The following is a 19983-nucleotide window of genomic DNA, read 5'->3' as shown; positions in this document are numbered from 1 at the left end:
AAGTCAATAAAACTTGAATTTGATGTACCGTAGGACACTACCAGTTATGTCAAAATGGCATTAACACCAAAACTACTGCTGTTCTTTGGGCTTCAGTTCTAGTAATCTATCCAGCTGTGGTATGAAAAACAACAAATTCATCAAGACATAATTCTAAACCTTTCTGAAGGCATTGTCCTGCTATTGATTTCACTGGGCACAGGAAAACAAATGGTTCCTCACTAATAGTAATTACTGCAGAGGATGGCATGCAATAGCACTAGAAGCAGCTAAAAAGAGTTTGATACTAATAGTGAAGCATCAGATATCTGTCATCATTATAATGGTCTATGGAATAGTCTATTTTTCTTTAGAGATGATTTTTTTTTTTCTAGCTGTGTTTACACTTGCAATACATTAAGATCCCAAACAAAAAGACTGCTAGTCAGGGCTATTAAGAAGTAAGTTTACTTTTATGAGGTGAGATAATAATACTATCTACTAATCTAAAAATATTCTGCAACCCTGTACTCACTGTTGTGTTGCTGCAGGGCAGATGACAGCTTCAGGTTTGAGTTAAAATAAGTGTTATATCAAGTTGAACTTTATACAAAAAGGAACTCTTAACTATATGAAAAAAGCATTTACTTTGTCAAAAAGAATAAGGATCTATGATCTTTTACTGCCCTAGAGAGATATTTTGGTCAAAGAAGTGAAACCTTAGAAGAGAACTCTATACAAATATGCCTCTAAAACAATACCATTCTCAACTTTATCAAGTTAAAATGAAGATAATTGCATTTTTATATAACCACGGCAAATACTTTACTTATCCTGAGAAAGACTCTTAAAGATTACAGTGAACTAGTAAAACATCAACATGTTAACCATAACCACAGATTGGACCACTTCAGAAAATGGAATTATTCATGCTTTTGAACAAGAATATAGTTAAGAATTTGCAAGTTCATTACTATTTTAGCTCTGTAGCATAAAACTGAAATAATTTATTAAATCTTATTTTGCAGATTTTGCTCTAAAAACATATAGGCTCAGTGAAATCACATCACTTTATTATTCTTTCAGAAAAAAATGTCTGCACTGTCTGTACAATATCTTTTTACATCTGACTTTTTTATGCATAATCTCATCAACACACTGTTAGGTTCATTAAGATCTTCTTAGTTTTTTATTTTTACCTAAAAATAACTTTGTAAATATTCTCTTTAACAAATCTCCACAGGAAATCAGCCATTTAAAAAGAAATAAATTAAACATAAAAATTAATTTAGTCATTTTTAAACAATATTTGAAGTTGGCTAATATTATTTTTATAATAATATGCAATAAAATTATACTCCTATAGGGAATAATTTCAATAATTTCAAATAAACATAATAAAAAACATAGCAATTGACTTTTCAGCCTCACAGTGGAATGGACTGAAATTGAACTGTGTTGTTAGGAAAGCTGAAAAACAGCAGATACAGTAACAACACAGCAAAGAAACGATGATACTTTCCATAGGAACAAAGATATAAAGTGGCTTTTTGGGTTATGGAGACTGGTCTCTCACTACTGCGGTGGTACTCTGGAATCCGCTGGATATAAATATTACACTTATAGGAGGTTGTTCCTGAATCAGACTTATCCTACCTCTAAGAAACTTCTAATTTCCAAACCAGATTAATTCATATCTATGATATAACCATTTCCCTTGTGATATCATTTGTCCATCAGCTTAACTAGTTTTTCTTCTGCAGTATTTGTCTCCCTAGTAATTTATGGATAATCATCATATCCCTTCGGAGTCCTTTCTTTCTAGAACTTGAATTTTCCTGGACTGTTCTCTTAAGAAACTGTCTTCAGACTTATTTAATAGTTTATTATTTGGTATAATTTGAATTCTTTTTTAAAAAATTATAAAATATTTCAACATTCTCACAGTCTTATCAAATGTCACAGTGCTTCCACTTTTCTTGGCTTTACTCTCATCCTAGGAACACTTGCCTTTTCATGGCCATGCTCTTGGTAACATGCCCAGGACTTTTGCTTTTTTTTTTTTTTTTCCCTATATAAGTGAAGGAGTGAATTCCCAGTTTATCTGACCCACAGTGCATGAAGCTATATGTTATACTACTCAGTCTCATTTGTATTATTTCATGCCTCAGTATGATCCAGTTTTCTCTGGGTGATATTACTGCCTAGTTTTCTGCCATTCACAAACTTCATTAACACAATACTAGATTATGTGCAAATCAAGTCAATGAAAATATTAAGTATGAAAGGAGTTCCACAGGGGAAAAGAACCCTCTCTGTACTGAAAGAGCAAGTATTTGTAAATCATTGCCATCTTTTGGCTTCTTCTAATTATACTAATCCTCTCTTCTCCAAGGAATTGTAATTTCTGATCCTTATTATATCAGAAGTCCAGTTGAGATATATTATATTAGTCATATCTAGTCATCAGGAAAAGACTGAAAATTTACCAGGCATGATATACTATATATATACTACAGCTTAAAATTTAATTTGTTCTATTTTCATGTAAGTTTACAATGTGAAACCTTAAGCAACTCATGCTCATTTCTTTAAAATGCTTTAAATCTATTGTTGAAGAAATTATTTATTTGAAGATTTTAAAGCAGAGATGCTTATTTCGTACATATATTTATTACCAATATGGATGTTTAATACCTCAGTAGAATACCATACTAAATGAGGATTATAAACATCAGAAAAGAACATAAGTATCAATAATTAAAACCTCAATCTCCAGTACATTTGAAATTAAGCTTCCATAAATAACATTGTCTGACCCTTTGTCCTTACTCGTTTCCTAATTCTTCAAGAAACCTAATACGTGTCTAATTTCAAGCAGACATTAGCCTCACTAAAGTTAATAGGATTATTTCAATTTAAAATTAAGCATATTTGTTAAGTGTCTTGCTGGATTTCAACTCTATTTTCATGGATTTTTTGAAAAAGGCCTTTTGAAATTCAGGGAAAATTCTAAAAGTCTTAAGTGTATTTTTTTTTTTTTTTTAATTAGCACTCAAAATGGCCTGATATTTTAATCTAATGCTCATCTGCTAGGATTTTGGAGGGTGAGGGCTCTTACTGCTAGTGAATAATTTCTGGTTTGACTTTCCTTTCTGCTGCACACAGAAAGAGATGGCCATGCTATACATTTTAGTGGAATCTGTATTGACGAGCCAATAGAAATCTCAGGAAAATCAACAAAGGCAAAAAAAAAAAAAAAAAGTCATGCAATAAGGACAGATTAACCCCATGCATCAGTTCAGACTGGTGGAGACTGCCTAGAAAGCAACTTAGCGGAGAAAAGACTCGGGGGTCCTAGTGGACAACAATTCAACCACTAGCCATCAGTGTGCCCTTGCAGCAGTGAAGGCTGGTCTCATACTGGGCTGTTTTAGGAAAAGCAGTGCCAGTAGGTCAAGGGAGGTGATCCTTCCCCTCTAATCAGATGTGATGAGGCCACATCTGGAGTGCTGGTCCAGTTCTGGGTTCCCCAGTACAAGAGAGACAAGGACATGCTGGAGCGAGTCCAGCGAAAGGCCCCCATGATGGTTAGAGGTCTGAAGCCCCCAGTGTATGGAGAGAGGGTGAGAGACTTGGGACTGTTCAGGTAGAAGAATACAAGGCTAAGAGGGGATTTAATTGCTGTCTTCAACTACCTTGTGGGAGGGTACGGAGGAAACAGAGTCAGACTCAGAGGTGTGCAGGAAAGGTTGGGAGGAAGTGAGCCCAGGTTGCAACAAGGAAAATAACACAACAAAACATGAGTAGAAAACTTTTTGTAGTGAGGTTGGTTAAGCACTGGAACTTCTGGATCCACTTCACAGTTCAGGAACTAACTTTCAAACTGCTAATAGGGTTTGTCAATTAATTCTGAATACTTTCTGCAATACAACAGTCAACTTTGACTGATCTGCTTCTGGTTTGACGTTTTGAGTACACACCAAGGCAAAAAGAAGCCCTGTCTCATTGGCTTTAGAAGGCTTTGGATCAGTTTTATTAAAGCTAACAGAGCTTGGATACAAACTGGCAGGAGCAAGAGACAAGCTTTCTTACTAGCTGGCTTTACACAGAGGAATAACTTGATTAAAAACAAAAACAAAGAACAAAATGAATCACACACTTGGACAGTCATATTTTTCTGTAAGGCCTCAACTAAGCACTTAGTTAAAACAGCCCCCTTGTGCAGTCTTCACTGGCTTTTCAAACTGCAGTTCAAAGGATGAGAAGAAAAGACCGTGTGGGCATTAAGCAGTCCCATGGAATGAGGATCAGAGTACATTATTCACTTTTCTGCTGAATGCCCTTACAACTGAGATACTGTGCTGAATGCCCATACAGCTGAGATACTAATGCAAATTCTTTCTCTACTCTCAGCTATCTATCTTGAATTATTTGCTACACAATGACCAAACTTATCCTGACAGGGATTAGAGGGTGAGGAATGTAGAGTCATATCTGCATATTCACTACATTTTATAGCTTTGTATTGATACATGTGGCTTTAGTCCTCCTGAGCTAGCAATACGGCATTGAATCTCACTGTTCTCATTTTGGATAGATGTGCTAGTTGTGATTATGGAAAGTGGGTATTAGCACTAGCACTATATTTCAATTCCCATTTTTTCCTTTTCCAAAAACAAAAGGTGAATGGACTTCTCGGAAAAGACTCACTGAATCACAGGTACTCACTTGTAAGCCTGTCCTAGGCACCTTCATTCTGAACATAGAGTGAAGGGATTGATTGCACGGACTCCTGACAGGTTCTGATCAGAAGACGTTTATCCATATCGGAAGGCAAAATATATGTATTGACACAGTAAGCACGAGTTGTGCACGCGACATACACAGCGCAGTGATTGGGTATACAGCAATAAGCACGCACTCCAGCTACTAAAGTGATTGGTTATGTCCCTTGATACAATTTTCTCACAAGCAGACACCACGGTTATCTGCTTGGCTCATATTCTGCATTCTTGTTCTGTGTTTCTCACAGCACTCCTGCCTCTAGTCTCAGTTGAAGGATGGGTCGCCTAGTTCAGTGTCTAACAAACCCCACAACAGGGGATTTAATACATATTTTTGTGCTTTGTATCTCCATGATTAGTATCGATATTTTTAGTTTCCTACTTGTTATATGCACTGGCTAGGAAGTTTCAGAGTTTCAGTTGAATTTCGGAGCCTACAGGACTCAGAAGCTCTAAGAATGCGTGTTCCTTTTCGGATCAAATTGTTGGACTTGAATTTTTGCAGACAAATTGCAACCAGTCCTCAAGGGCAGGATAAAAGACCAGATATGCTGTGCAATTTTTGTGCACTGAACACATACACCTTTATATGCAAACCAATAATTCATTATATATCTTATTAGCCTAGTATTAGTCCAGCTACAAAGATGCTAATACTAGTAGTCTAGATAGTCTAATTATTAAAGAAAAAGTCTCACTGATAATAACAATTTATATTAGTATACCAGCACTCTAGTATCTACCCCTTTTCCTCATGTTATGCTCACTCTTCCACTGCCCAGCAGGGTCTACAGATCCATTGCAACAATTTTTTTAAGAGGGGTGTAGGAGGAAGTTACAAAAACTTGTCAGCATCCCAGGCTCTTCACTGGAAGGAATATGGTGCTTTCTCCTCATTCTTGAGTCCATTTTGGAGTTAAAGATGTTTATGTATTTGCTAGCATTGTCCATTTGCTTACTCTTCCTTCTTTGGTCCACAAATTCTTTTTTATGTTGCAGTTTTACTATATATGGTATGTTTTCCACATATTCTATACTTGTCTTTTTTTCCCTTTTATAATGCCTAAAAACAGTTTTACCCAATTCCCAATATAACAGTCTTTTAATGACCAGTAATTGGCTGCTGGAGATTTATTTATAGCCCCAGAGCATCTGGCACTGACCTGTACCCAAACTTAAAAGGTCCCAGCTGTCATTCTATGCCTCTCCACAGTACATTTTTATTATAAGATACAACATAATCCATTCTATTCTGAAGAGCCACTTGCTATTTCTATCTACCAGTTGCTCAAACATATTAAATTTGTTCTACAGTGACACTATAGCCCAACGCCATATAACCATAGCAAAGATATTGCACAATACAGTCCTAGAAACAAACCAGGTAACAGTCACCTGCACAACTGCCGTTACAGCTAAACAAACTAAAACACGGGTGAAGGAAGCCCGCTGAAGTCCAGACCAAGCAAGCTGGGCAAGTCTTATTTCTGAGGCTTTGCAGAACTGTTATAAAGTCTGTGGCCTGTCACTAACAATGGCAGGATTCTATTTGCTGGGCTACCAGTCTAGAGAACAAATAAATTAGGCTAAAATTATTCTTACATATACCACGATAATCCCCAAACATACATGCTCCCAGAGCAGCCTGTGCCTCTAAAGAAAGATACTATAATATGCATAATAGCATATATCACATACTTTTTTTAGATATCCTATACATGTGTTTTTATACTTCTGTATATTAAATATTCTGCATATTCTGAAAATTAAATATTAAATGAAATGAATTATTAAAATTATTTTTAGACTTTAAAATTTTAAATATTTTTGTTAAAAAAACTGTTTTAACTCAATCATATATTAATTGCATCTACTTTATCCAGGAATATATCAAGGCATGGTAAGTGACAAAAAATGGAAAGAAAGATGCATGATATTTTCCTGCTATTTCAGGGTGTATAAAAATCCAGAGAATTTCTGCCTGTGTTTCTAGAGAATAATAAAATAATATTGGTAAAACTGAATTAAAAAGACATTATATCCTTGCTTAATGGTGATGTAGCTTTACTATAAGGGTAGTTCTACATAAATATATGTAATTATTATAGTAACACACTAACCTAACAAATTTTTTTGCTGCATATAAGTTGTTAAAATAATCATATCACTATAAGCACAGTGCACTAAACTGCTATTTTTTTGAGGAAAAATAAGTCCGAACATAAAACATGGAATTTTAACAAGGATCGCAGTTTACTACAGTGGGTAGAACACTGTGTCAAAAACATACTAACCTTACATTTAAAAAAAATCAAAATAAAATGATGCAATTTAGTTCCATCTCTTATTTTTCAATAATTCTATGAAAATAACAAAAATTGATTTACGAATATTGCTTGAGTGGACCAAACCTATTTATATTGCGTAGATAAACTATAAGTCAAGAATTTGTTATTCTCACTCCACAAAAGACACCAAGCTATAGCAATATGAAAATGAACGCCACTTGCCTTTCCAAGGCAGACTTAGAATAAGTCTGTAAAGGATAATTGAAAAAGCTTGGTTATGAAAGCCTTTCCACACTAGCTTCAGGTGTTTCCTCTGTTTCAAGAGAAAACTGATAATCAATGTCATGTTAAAAGAAGTGTTTTCTTCCGAAGTTATATGTAACCTCTGTTAACCATGCTACTGAAGAGGATTATCAGCAGTTGCAGACCTCAGGCTAACAGAAGATGCAAGAAGCTCTGTTGCCTTTCTGCCTGAAATTACCAGAAGCAAGGTCTACATTTTCTCTTTGCACTAACTGAATATAGAGGACTTCAGCACAGTGAATAGTCACTTCTAGTCGTCAGCCTTTGGGCACCAGAAATTAAGTCAATTTACCCTGTCCAAAAACCTGGTTCCCAATTTACTCCCATGTGCTGTTTCCTCACGAACTCACTCATGCTGCAGGCACGCTATTTCACTTCTAGCTCTCCTCCAAGGTCAACCAAACAGATCCAGCCAAGAAGATACTCAAGCATACAGGCATACTTCTGAAGACTTCTCCGCACCCCCATTCCACGACATGTGTCATATGCCCTCAGCAAAACGTTATAGAAATACCACATCAGTGGGCTGTAACACATCTCTGAGATTATATAAAATCTGCTGAGAACACTATAATAAAAATGTCTCAGTCATGGGCTCATTGCACAGATTTGAGAAAAAAGGCAGGACAAAAGTTGCCCAGTATAGCTGTAGCCAGCCAGCTTTAGAAGGGATTTGCTGTGAATATGAGACCCCATGCAGCATGGGAAGAACAGGGCATCTCTCTCTTGGCATCCAAAGCTAGCTAAAATATTTTAATATTTTAGCCACACACTCTAAATTTTACTGGTGAAACCTCCTTGTGTAAGAATGCTCAAGCATTGCAGTGGGTCCACATTTAATTCTAAGCTGGACATATTATGAAAATTAAAACTGGCATTTGTCTTGAATGATAACCATTAGTATCCTTCTGACTTTGATCTGCAAGTAACCATATTCTTACATTATTCATTGTTCCCCACAGTGGTAACGTATAATTAGCGAAAGAATAGAATATATCACTTTATAATTTTTATGGGAATAGACATCATTAAATATGTGTATCTGGGCACAAAACATAAGAAAAATTTAGATTAGATTTTTTTTTATTTCAAACTTTCCCAGGTAGATGAAAAGGTAAAGATGAAAATATCTGTATACAATAAAATGTTCCGTGTTTCTATTTTATTGCTTGAAACTTGTTACCAGCTTCTAAAGAAAACTAAAGATGTTCTTTTAAAAAAAATTAGTTATGTTCATATCCAAAAAGGTTAGAAAATAGAATTTGCATCATATAGAAACATTAATCTTTAAATATATTTTTGGATTATTCGGACCAGATATTATTAATTTATTTAGAAAGCAGTATTGTCAACAGTAAATTTGATCTTCAACAACTTTGACACATTTCTGTGAAAAAATCTTTTTTTCAACAAAACAGCAGTCTCAGAGGAAAAATGTTTTACTGCAAACATCACAGCTTTACTAGAAACATGTGTTCCTTTGATAACTGAGACTTGACTTTTAGTTTGGCAGGGAGACTGGTATTAATCATATGGCTTTTTAGAGGCAACCGTAATAGCACTTTCTGAGGTCAAACTCAAAATCAACAGCTGAATTAATATATACATTTCTAAATAAATACTTCTGGAGTGGGACTTTCACCATTAGTTTCTGCAATGAGATAATAAACAAATCATTTTAGGAGCTGCATTTATGACAGTATTTCAGTTATCATTTCAATTACAACTTCAGTTATCTAATGTGATAACATGTTAAGTGACCCGAAAGCTGGCTATCAGGTCATTTGGGATTCCTTCAACAGCCCGTAAGAAACGTTTTGACGCTGTGGCCAGAAGTGTGAGAAATGTGTTGTGGGTCACATCACATATTTCCTAAGTAAGGTTTCCAGATGGGATTGGATGTTTTTTATTTTATCAGCGTAGAGAGTCTGCAGATTGGTTCAAATTGATTATTGCATGCGGAAATGTTATCACAGGTAGAATATTCTATTCCTAAATTTCAGTACATTAGTGTCTAAGCTTCTGAGTTACTCTGAAGTATCTTTTAGTTAGCAGAGCTACTCACATTTATGATATCTATCCCCTATCCTAGGGGGGGAAAAACAAGGCAAGCCACCCTTTGTTATCCCATCCAGTATCTTTTTTCCTGAAGGAATCTGAAGCTCCTTCAGGTACATTCTGTTGTTGGTGGAAAAAAAAATATATTCTGAAAAATCTGGCCTCTAGAATGAGGAAAAAAAATGAATATTTCCTTAAACATAAGGAAGTCAGTAATTAAGAAGCCATTTGGATGATATTATTCCACTGCAGCCAGTTATGCCGTATTCATTAACCTGCACTGGAAGTGGAACTGATAGAAAAAGTTCTTTTGCACCATTTTAAATCTTTATGATTCTTGGAACGATGTGGAACTCGAGTGCACTGCAGAGAATCTCTTCAGTTCTCTGCCTGCCTGCAGGCACTTCTGCGCTCACTCTGAATCTCAAGCTGACCCTCAAGTGTATCATTATCTGTTCAGAATATATATTAAGTGGATTGGAGGAACATGTAGAAGGATTTTGGCTTCACAAACTGGTACCATAGCAATACTCAGAGTAGCTATAAACCATTTTGGAATTATTTCAGTTTACAATCAGAGATGGCCATGCTATACATTTTAGTGGAATCTGTATTGATGAGCCAATAGAAATCTCAGGAAAATCAACAAAGGCAAAAAAAAAAAAGTTATGCAACAAGGACAGATTAACCCCATGTCACTTCTGCTGTCTATCATGTATGAATGGTTTATCTTCTCTTCTGCAGCAACCTCTGTAAAATAAGGGTAATCATACAAAGTTTTGCATGGATAAAGCGTTTACTTGACATTTGCATGACAGGGAATGAAGCATAGATTCCAAATTTATTATAGATATATTTCTTCATGATAGGTTTCACAACTTCTCTCTATAGAAATGACTAAAACCCATCACTTTTTATTCCCACAGTGATTTATGTTCATGCTTATCTTTATTTCTGGGGAGCCACTGTACTGAAATCGATACTAAGATTGGAACCTTAAATGATATTTTTCTCTTGGTAGCACGCCTTCATCTTCCTTAAATTTTTGGGAGACTAAAATAATATATACTGTTATCTTGAGACAGACCATAAAATTTTTTTCTTGTTTTTAAATAATATGAAGTACTGTACATATGTTAAGTAATCAAAATTAAAAAGGTTTATTGGACTTGGCAGATCAATATATTCTATTTCTCCGTATGTCCTTTTATCTGTAATAAAGGAATTCCATCAGGAGCATCACAGCATCCATATTAACAATCAGTTGCACAAGAGTAACCAGCTTAGATGTCTGTCTTCAGCTGAAATCTGTGACTGAATAGTTTTATAGAAAACAGAGTAAAGCAAGATATAGCAATAAGCTTCAAAAAAGAGATAGCAATAAGCTTCAAAAAAGAGAGCATATAAGACAGAAAGCAGCAGAACTGATATAGGGATAAAATAGAATGTGTAAAATAGAGCAGGATTAATTAGTGTAAATGTTACCAGGAACTGCTAGAAGAGGAAGTGCAGGGAAAGTTCAGTAAGATTCATTTCCTAATAAATTTCTGTTATTTAAACGTGTCAGGTGACAGTATCAAAATCAAATACCTATTTTTTCCATTAGATTTTTCAGTGATTTTTTTTTCTTGAATAATAATGTGGATAACTAATATAACCTGTTTGGTCTGTAGACAAAGCAATATTAAAAAAAGTGTTATGAAATTTTACTAGCTGACTTGCAGAAACTTTCCCAAGTAGAAGTTAACTATATGAAAGAAATGAAAGAAAGAGAATAATAATAATTTTCTTGATATCTACATATATTACAGTTTTGAAAAACTGCAAGTGCTCCAATATTTCCATTTATTCCTCTCAAACTGACAGGACAGCTATAAATCATTCTAGAAAAGATATCCCACTTATGCAATGCAGGTAGGTGGCAAAATTATTTGCAGATATTATGTACCGTAGATACTCCTGTTGCATATTCTCAGCATTGATTATTATGTCAGCCACAGTAGCTAATAAATTAGACAGGAAAAGATTCTTTTTCTTCTGGTATTCTTTAAGTTACTTCAGTGTCACAGGTTATGGTTTAATTAATGAACAACTTGATGAAAAGAGAAAGTATTTATTTTAAAGAGCATAATGCTACCAAGAAATAGGTATAAAGCTGTTGTGTACTTCAAAATGAAAGAAGGTTAATGTTGCAATACATTTAGTTTATTTTAAAAGCAGAGAATCAAGTATCGAGAAATATAGGTGCACAAGCAGAAGATGCTGCATGGCTACAGCTGCCTTTTTTACTTGCCTTTTTTTTTTTTTTTCCCCTTTCCCTAGTATAGACGAAATTCCTCCTCAAAAATAGTTCTTCATAAAAAGTTAATTGATTGCTCTTCATTACAGAGCAAATTTAAAAATGAAACTCATAAGGTATGTTTACAACTTCTTTTGGACAAGCAGGGAGACAGGCCTGAACACTTGTGATGCCTTGATATGTTACAAGTAGTAATTTAATGTAGATGTTCGTTTCCAATGACTAATTTGAGTTCATTAAACCTATCAATGCCATCATTCTTGAGTAAGAAAAGTGGAGGATGAATTAGAGTCTGAAAAAGCTTGTCTTTTAAGTATTTGAGTTTTGGAATTAAAATACTCTCTTACCTACATGTTTCTGAGGAGGCTCCTATTTGCCTGAATGTCAGCTTGTGGGAAATTTGGGAAGCATTAGCTCCCTAAACCTTAACTGCCCACATGCATCCATATATATGAAATTATCTGATAAGGTAGTCTAGGTAAGTTGAAGAACTTGTAGGAAGAGTCCCCAAAACAAAGACCTAGTATATTCAAATGTAATTGACTTATTCCATCTGTAGATATCAAATGATATGACAATCTTATATCTGATATAACTGCAAAGCTGTTTGCATGTAACAAAGAAGCAAAATAAAAGAGCTTTTAAACAATAATGTGGTAATGGAAGTGAAATGTAGACAGAGAAAAAAAGAATGTCAACCAAAAAGCTTCATGACTGATTAATCTTAATGAGCTGGTAAAGCAAACTTATTGTACATGATCTTTTTTTCTTATTTCTTCTACAATTTTTTTTTTCTGATGACCTGTGTATGAATTCAAGAAAAAGAATGAACTTTCTTCTGATGTTTATAATCATAATTTTCTACATACAAAAAAGAATCAAGAATAGTTAATAGAGATGGTACTTTTTATTTTGTCTAAGAGAAACAGAAAGTGGAAGATATATTGACATATTTTAGTCAAAATGCACTCCCATTAAGACAGTCCATACAATTACATATTTCAATACCACTGTGTACCAGGAATAAATCTTAGGAAACATTTATTTCAGCAAATGTTTCTTCATGTGCCAGAGGATCAGTAGCACTATCTGTTGTAATACAATTAACATAATACGTTTGTCAAAACGTAACTAAGAATGGCCTCTATCAGTCATTGGATTTTTTTTCTTGTTGCCTGCTTCTCACCTTCATGTTACAGTAAATCTAAAGTGAACATCTTTTATGGGGAAGATAGTGACTGCATTTGAGGTGCCAGGCAATCTTAAGGAATTCTGAGAACAAAAATAAATCATTCAATTTATGTGCATAAGAACAGAAAAGATCGACCCTTGAACTGTCAAACATAAGATAGAGTAAAGCTGAATCAGTACTGTGAGATTTCCAAGGACTTAGATATATATTAACAGACCTCCTTGACATCCTTGATTTAGGAGGAGTTTTTGTTTGAATGGACTACAGTTCAATGTTAGGAATTATTTCAGAAACTCAAGCTCCTCCCTGTATTGCAGTTGTTAAGTGGTACTTTTGCCAATGATATGATCACTATCCTGATTTTCTGAACCCCTTTTTTTTGTCTTTGACTTCTGCTTACTCCTACTAGGACATGGGACTGATATGGCCACAAAATTCAATAGAGACTGACTGCCTGTAATTGCTTTAGGCTGAAGTAAATGAGTGCATCCTCTGAAAATAAGATTTAAAGAATTTTCAATAAGTTTGTTATCTGTGTGTTTGTTTACTTTACTAGCAAATATAGCAGAATGTGGCTTCAAAATTAATTGGACGGACTTGGAAATAAAAAGCTTTCCTCTCTGTTGTTAAAAGAATGAATTGAAATCACAAGCACAGAGTTGACTAGATACATTACAGAAAATATTCATGGCTCATCATTTGAATTAGGCATCAAAGAATAATAGATCACTATACAAAGAATAATAGATCATTATAAAAAAAATTATAAAAACACTTGTGCCTGTGGATGAAAAAAATTTTCATTTTTAGTATTAAGAAATTTTGGAGTTTAGCATTAAGGTCTGCATCAAATATTTCATTAACAGTTCTTCTCAGGACTGGGTCAATTTTTTAATATTGTAAAAATATTTTCTTTCTTTTCACTTCAATTCATCCAAAACAAAACACATAAAAGATAATTATGCTAATTTGTTGAAAAACAAAGTCAATAAAATCTTCATTATTAGATGAAGCAAAGGATAAAGTCATTTCATTCCATTCCATTTCATTCCATTCCATTCCATTTCATCCACCTGGACTTTTATTCCAAGGTACAAATTTACTAAACTGCTGAGATACTTTTGTGTAAAAGCAAGAATAAATAATCCTTAAGAAAAAAAAAAAATCTTCTCTAGCAGAGATTAGACTTAACTCCAGCAACTTTAGAATCAAACAATAAGTAAGTTCTGGCATTCACAGTTTTGGGAACAGTTAAAAGGCTATAATATTTTGCAGTGTTTTTGTAATGTTCTTTGCTGACAGAGATTGAGAAAATTGAAGCATCTTTGGCAAAGCTTTAACTTCTTATATATTGTAAACTTGCAAAAAAGATTGAGTTTTGGGGTCAAATTTTTAGACCATCAATAACCCTACTCAAATATTTCTTGTCAGACGAAGCAACACTACAATTTTGAAGAGTAAGCTTCATGTGCCATAAGGTTTGTTTCAAATTATGATGATTTAAAATCATCTGGACTCAGGGCTAATCAATCTTGAATTCAGCCACAAAGGCCAGGATGAATACTTATGTGCTTTCTTGATCTCTCAGAGCTTAAAAGGTTTCTTTTCCTTTGGTGTAAGAGCAAGTATTGCAGTTTGCTTATAATAAGTGACCATTCACTGATTTTATTTCAGCTTATAGTTTAAAGTACAACCCTCAACTTTTTGTTTGTTCTTTTCTCCTGTTCAAATGAGTTAGTATATGGTCCTTAAAGGCATGTTCTTAATATTATCAGTATTATGAAGCCACCAGATAAAAGAGGCTTAGATAAAGCCACTGACTTAACAGCTACCTGATCAAGCAAAGGCAGATGCTTAGAAAAGTGTGTGTCATCCTTTGTGTAAAAAGCTAAATTGCCAGAAATGAAATTTCTTTTCTTCACTGCCTTGTTTCTAGGCTGGTAATCTTTACAACAACAAAGAATGAGGAGGATTTGTAGCCAGCCCCAGAGAGCCAAATTAAACAATGCAAGGCCCATCTTTCCTTGTCTGCTTTGCCTCTTTCTGCTGAATATTACGCTTCAATCAAAAGGCGGCTCTGCAAGCCTACCAAGACCTGACAATTAGCGAGCTGAAATACAGGAGATATTCCTCCTTGGTAAATAAAAAAGGAATTCAAGGTACTAAATCAAACAGACCGAGGAAAACGCGTGCTCAGAATCTTAACGACTATTGTCTGCAGTCCTCACTCATTCCTAGGGAGGGTAGAAACTTTTCAAATGAAAGAGCTAAATAATGAAGAGATTGGTGTCATATCAAGAGGAAAAGGATAACAGAGAATTAGTCTGAAGACACTCCATATATGAAAAAAATATCCTAAGTAGCTTGACAGAAAATAAGGCTCAGAAGATGTATTTATTTGAAAATCTTTGTGGCAGGGAGCAGTACCAAAAGGACTTAGGGAAGAAAAAGTGCCAAAACAAAGAGAATTGTTGATTTAGAGTGGTGTGCACTTAATATACAGCATCTGCTCTTGCCAATCAGCAGTCTTTTCAGATAAACATCAAAAAGGTGTTCTTCTCCTTGCTGTCTTGAGTCTTCCCTCAGATCTTAATTAACAATAATGTTTCCACATTTTCATTTTATTAACAAAAGATCTAAAAAGATCAAGGGACTGCACTAGGGCCTCAAGTCTATTATACCAGTGACCTGTAATTCCCCTGACAGATGTTTCTGGATATTCTAATGGGCCCCATCTGATCACAGACACATCAACAGTTCACAGATAACACTTTCATCATACAGTGGCTGTATACAGGGCCTATTCCATCTCACCTTATCATGTAAAATATTCAGAGTATTTAAAGATAAAGCCCTGCAGCATAAGCGTATTGAAGTAGATACACTTAACAGAAGCAAAATGTCCTGCTTTGCTTTTACTTGTCATACTGTTCCACTATAACTATGACTTTCATTGTTTTTTATAATACAAGTGAATATACCTAATGCAATCCAGTAAAGCAAGCCATACACTTACATACCACTTCTCTCAGATATCAGCAGAGCTTTGTTTCCATATGCAGATAACTGGATTTCATAGCTTCAAAAAATCCTTCATGTGTTTTTGCAATGCTATATCATGTGGGAATAGTTAAAGGTGGTTTACTTACTTTTCCCTTTAAAATATGTGAAATATTCATGGAGTAAATGAAGTATTGCATTTTTTCAAAGCCATGTCTGCTTAATAATAATTAAATAATGATGTGATTATTCTCTAAATGAATATGAATGACTTCTTGCTAACCACTTTTTCAGTCATGCCAAGTTTAATTACACAATTTACAGGACATAAATAACAAAGCAAGTATGTGAACAAAGAAAAAGCAAGGATGATGTTATATCAGCATATGGTCTGCAAATATTAACACAAAGGCAATCTTAACTTTGCAACAAAAATTTTTAAAGGGAAAAAAAACCAATAATGTTTTGGACTATTACTCCTGTTTCTACAGATCTTTTTTCTTCTTTTTTTTTTTTTTTTTTAAGCATAATTGAAGTTCCTGAAAAATGGAAAAATGCTAGGATAAGAATTCTGAATTCTACTATGTAGCTGCAGAAACAACACAGTGGATTCTGAGGCAGGCTCAGAAATCTCATTTCTGCCCTGGAGAGAATTCACATTCATAGGTAACACCAACATTCTTTGTTCCTATAAGAGGAAGCATCCTCAACCTAAAGAAGATTCTATGATTAAAATGTAGCAAATAATATTATGGTTACTTTTAAACCTCTATCTTGCAGAACTGAGTATTTTCTCATAATCTGCTGAACATGGAAGACTACTGCTATTTGCTATTTGCAAATCAAATAACTTTGAATAACATAGCCTGAATCAGTTGTTCATGCACACAATTCTACATTTCTAAACTGCTTTGACTAATACTATTTATATTTCCTCAATGTTAGGATTTTAGAGGCTTAGGAGTAGAAATGAAAATATTTCTGTCAAAGACCAAAATGATCTGAATAAGGCCTTCTCAGACAACCAAAATTTTCACTGAACACCAAAAAGAGCGCTATCTTTTTCCGTTCTGGAGACTGGTTTACAGCTTCCTTGGTGATGTCCTGTGCAGGCTTATAGAGACAGTAATGGATGGAACATCTGTGAAATGCCATAATGGTGAAATCTCATTCCACCAACCCTTTACATTTGCCTCGTCTCAAAATGCCATCAAGTCAAAACGATTTTAACTTTAGAAAAATAAAGCATTATACAAATTCAATATTCAGTATTACAGATTGTTCTACTAACATCCAAAAAAAAACATTTTACACTTGTGCTACAGAATTCTGTATTTGTAAGAGAATTTAAATATCTGAATAGTAAGTGTGCTAGCAAAAGAACCACCATGTTTTCTATTTCCTTATTCTCCTTTATGTAATGCTAAAACCTCAAATCTTTTAGAGATGGCCAAAACATGATGCCAAAAGGAGAGATTTTTAAAAAGATTCTTTTTGAAAAGAGCCTTTGTCTACACTCTACTTGGCCATAATTTCCAAAAGGATTTATGTTATAATGTCAATTAGGCTCTTTTGAAAAATATTCACTCACACATGTAGTGAAAAGGTGATGAAGCATAAAACAGTATTCCTGAGAACTCAGTGAGAGTGACAGGACACTTTAAACAAAGTGCATTAGACAAGTACTAGCAAGTTAATTTCAGACTTGAACTCAGTGGCACAAAGCATCTGAAACACGTACCTTAATCGCGTACATCAGTTTAGGACCTTTTCATATCGTTATAATGGTACGTGCACCATAGCATATCTTGAAAACGTAACCCACAGCCATTCCTCTCTTTCTTCTTCTTTTAATCCCAAACAAATTTTATTTGAATGTTTGCATGCCAGATGTCAATTTTCATGACTGATTTATTTTGAGGAAAGCTAAAGATGACGGACGAAATTTTGGTTTATAAAAAAAGAATTTCATTCACCTATTCATTCACCTATTCATTTCGTTCACAATGATATTGCCCTCTAATAATAGACCAAAATTCATATTTGCCACATAGAATCTTTATATATAAACTGCTTTTTTGTGAGTAATAGATTATTAGGAAGGAACATCATGAAAAGAAAGGTTGACCAATATCTTTTTTTCTAATGTTTCTTATGGCCCAAAAGAAGATGTAGTATAAAAACCATGATATCTGAATGATGCAAGCACGATGCAAATTGTTTGCATCATAAGCATGTAAGTAAACTCTGCAGCTGAATCAAATAAAAATAGAATACCGTTGTGGAATATTGTGCAAATATTATTTAAAGACTTCAAAAGCTAAAAAAAATATTTCTTGTGCATTGTAACATTCCTAATTTTAGAATATTTGATCCTAAAGGAGGTAAAAATAAATGGAACAAAAGTAAGGTATATCTTCCTTATGTTTATTAGCAGTATAGAAGTGGAAATTACCACAAAGATTATTGTATATTATTGTTAATATTTGTACCTCTGGACATGGCCACAGAGTAAGTAAATGCAGCAAGTGGAGTGCAATGGTAAATAGGATGTTAGATCTCTTAATGATTTATGTAACTGTTCACCTGTTCATATATTGTAGGCTTAAATATGTAACATCTCAAGACTTATTTTCATTTATGAAACTATGCACTAAGTAAATAAGGAATTCAAGTTATTAAAGGACAAATAGAAGAGTGTCTAACGACTGAGTCATACTGTGAAGTCTCAAAGAACACAGCACATGGTCTACAAGTTCTCATGGTATTGGCAGTAACAGCAGAGGGTTATCCCGGATTAAATAAGTCATATACTACAGTATATACAGTAACCCTAGTATTGCTGTATAAGGAGCTTCAGCCCATTGTATGCAAATACAGATAATCTACTCATAGGTAATACAGTGGGGGGGGAGGGTGTTTTTTTTTTCCTTAATCCTTACACATTAGCTGTTACTGGATCTTATAACTGCCATTATATAGTCACATAAACTATACATACATATATATACATACACACACACACACACACACACTAAAACTAATACAAGTTATATAGTATACTAAATAATTAGTACAGAACTTTTCATATAGAAGACATTTAACCTTTATATTAGGCATTGAAAAGGTAAACATAATGGACAAATTAAGCCAATATTTATATGCCATTTGTTTAAATGTGACTAGATAGCTAGAGTAAGCCATATCTTGTCTTTTACCTAATTTAGTAGTCAGTGGTGTTCTCACTATCCTTATAAACATCTAAATGCCATTTTGACCCATACTAATTTTGTCCTTGCAAGAATTTACTTTAAAAGTATTTTTACTGTCATAAAAATTGCCAAGAGTTCTGTGGAGAAGACCACAGAAGTAAGTTACGAATACTCAACCTAATTTACTTCAGCCACTTAAGATAAATTGATATCGGTTTATTTTAAACAACTGTGGTTAATCTTGATAAGTTTTAAATGTTTAAAACAAATGAACAAAATAAAACCAGGCTCTTATTTATTTAATTTGGGGCCCATCTAATGCTTTCATTTCTTACAAGTTTATTAAGACAGAAAGTAAATAGTAAAGTGAAGTCCAAAACTTGTCATGTACTATATAAATACACATTCGGTTGTCAAATAAGAAAAGTCATATGCAAAGGATGATCAAAAAAAAGAACAAAATAGAAGAGGCTGATCACTGAATATTTATATTACATCATCAGCTGGAGAACCTAGAGCTGCAACTTTAGAAGAAATAAGAGATTTTTTTACAACAGATTCATCCCTCAAATGACCTACTTTTCTCAGCATAGATTTTATAATTATCTTTTTTTTTTCCTATTACAAAGAAAGCAACAAGCCAGTTACGAGCAGGGATAAAGTTAAAAAACAAAAAGATCAAAACAACTACAAGAGCAAACATGGTAGGGGACAGTAGAACAAAGAAACTAGTGTTTTCATTGTTTTTTTATAAGCACTAGAAATTTGAGAATGATTTCTTAAAGCTTCTTCTGAAGTTGACTCATTTTATTGATTAAGAAAGTGCAAGTTCTCCCCAAAAACTTTCATTATCACTGGGACACTT

Source organism: Rhea pennata, chromosome 3 (assembly GCF_028389875.1).
Source record: "Rhea pennata isolate bPtePen1 chromosome 3, bPtePen1.pri, whole genome shotgun sequence".
NCBI classification, from domain to species: domain Eukaryota; kingdom Metazoa; phylum Chordata; class Aves; order Rheiformes; family Rheidae; genus Rhea; species Rhea pennata.
This window is presented reverse-complemented; position numbering follows the sequence as displayed.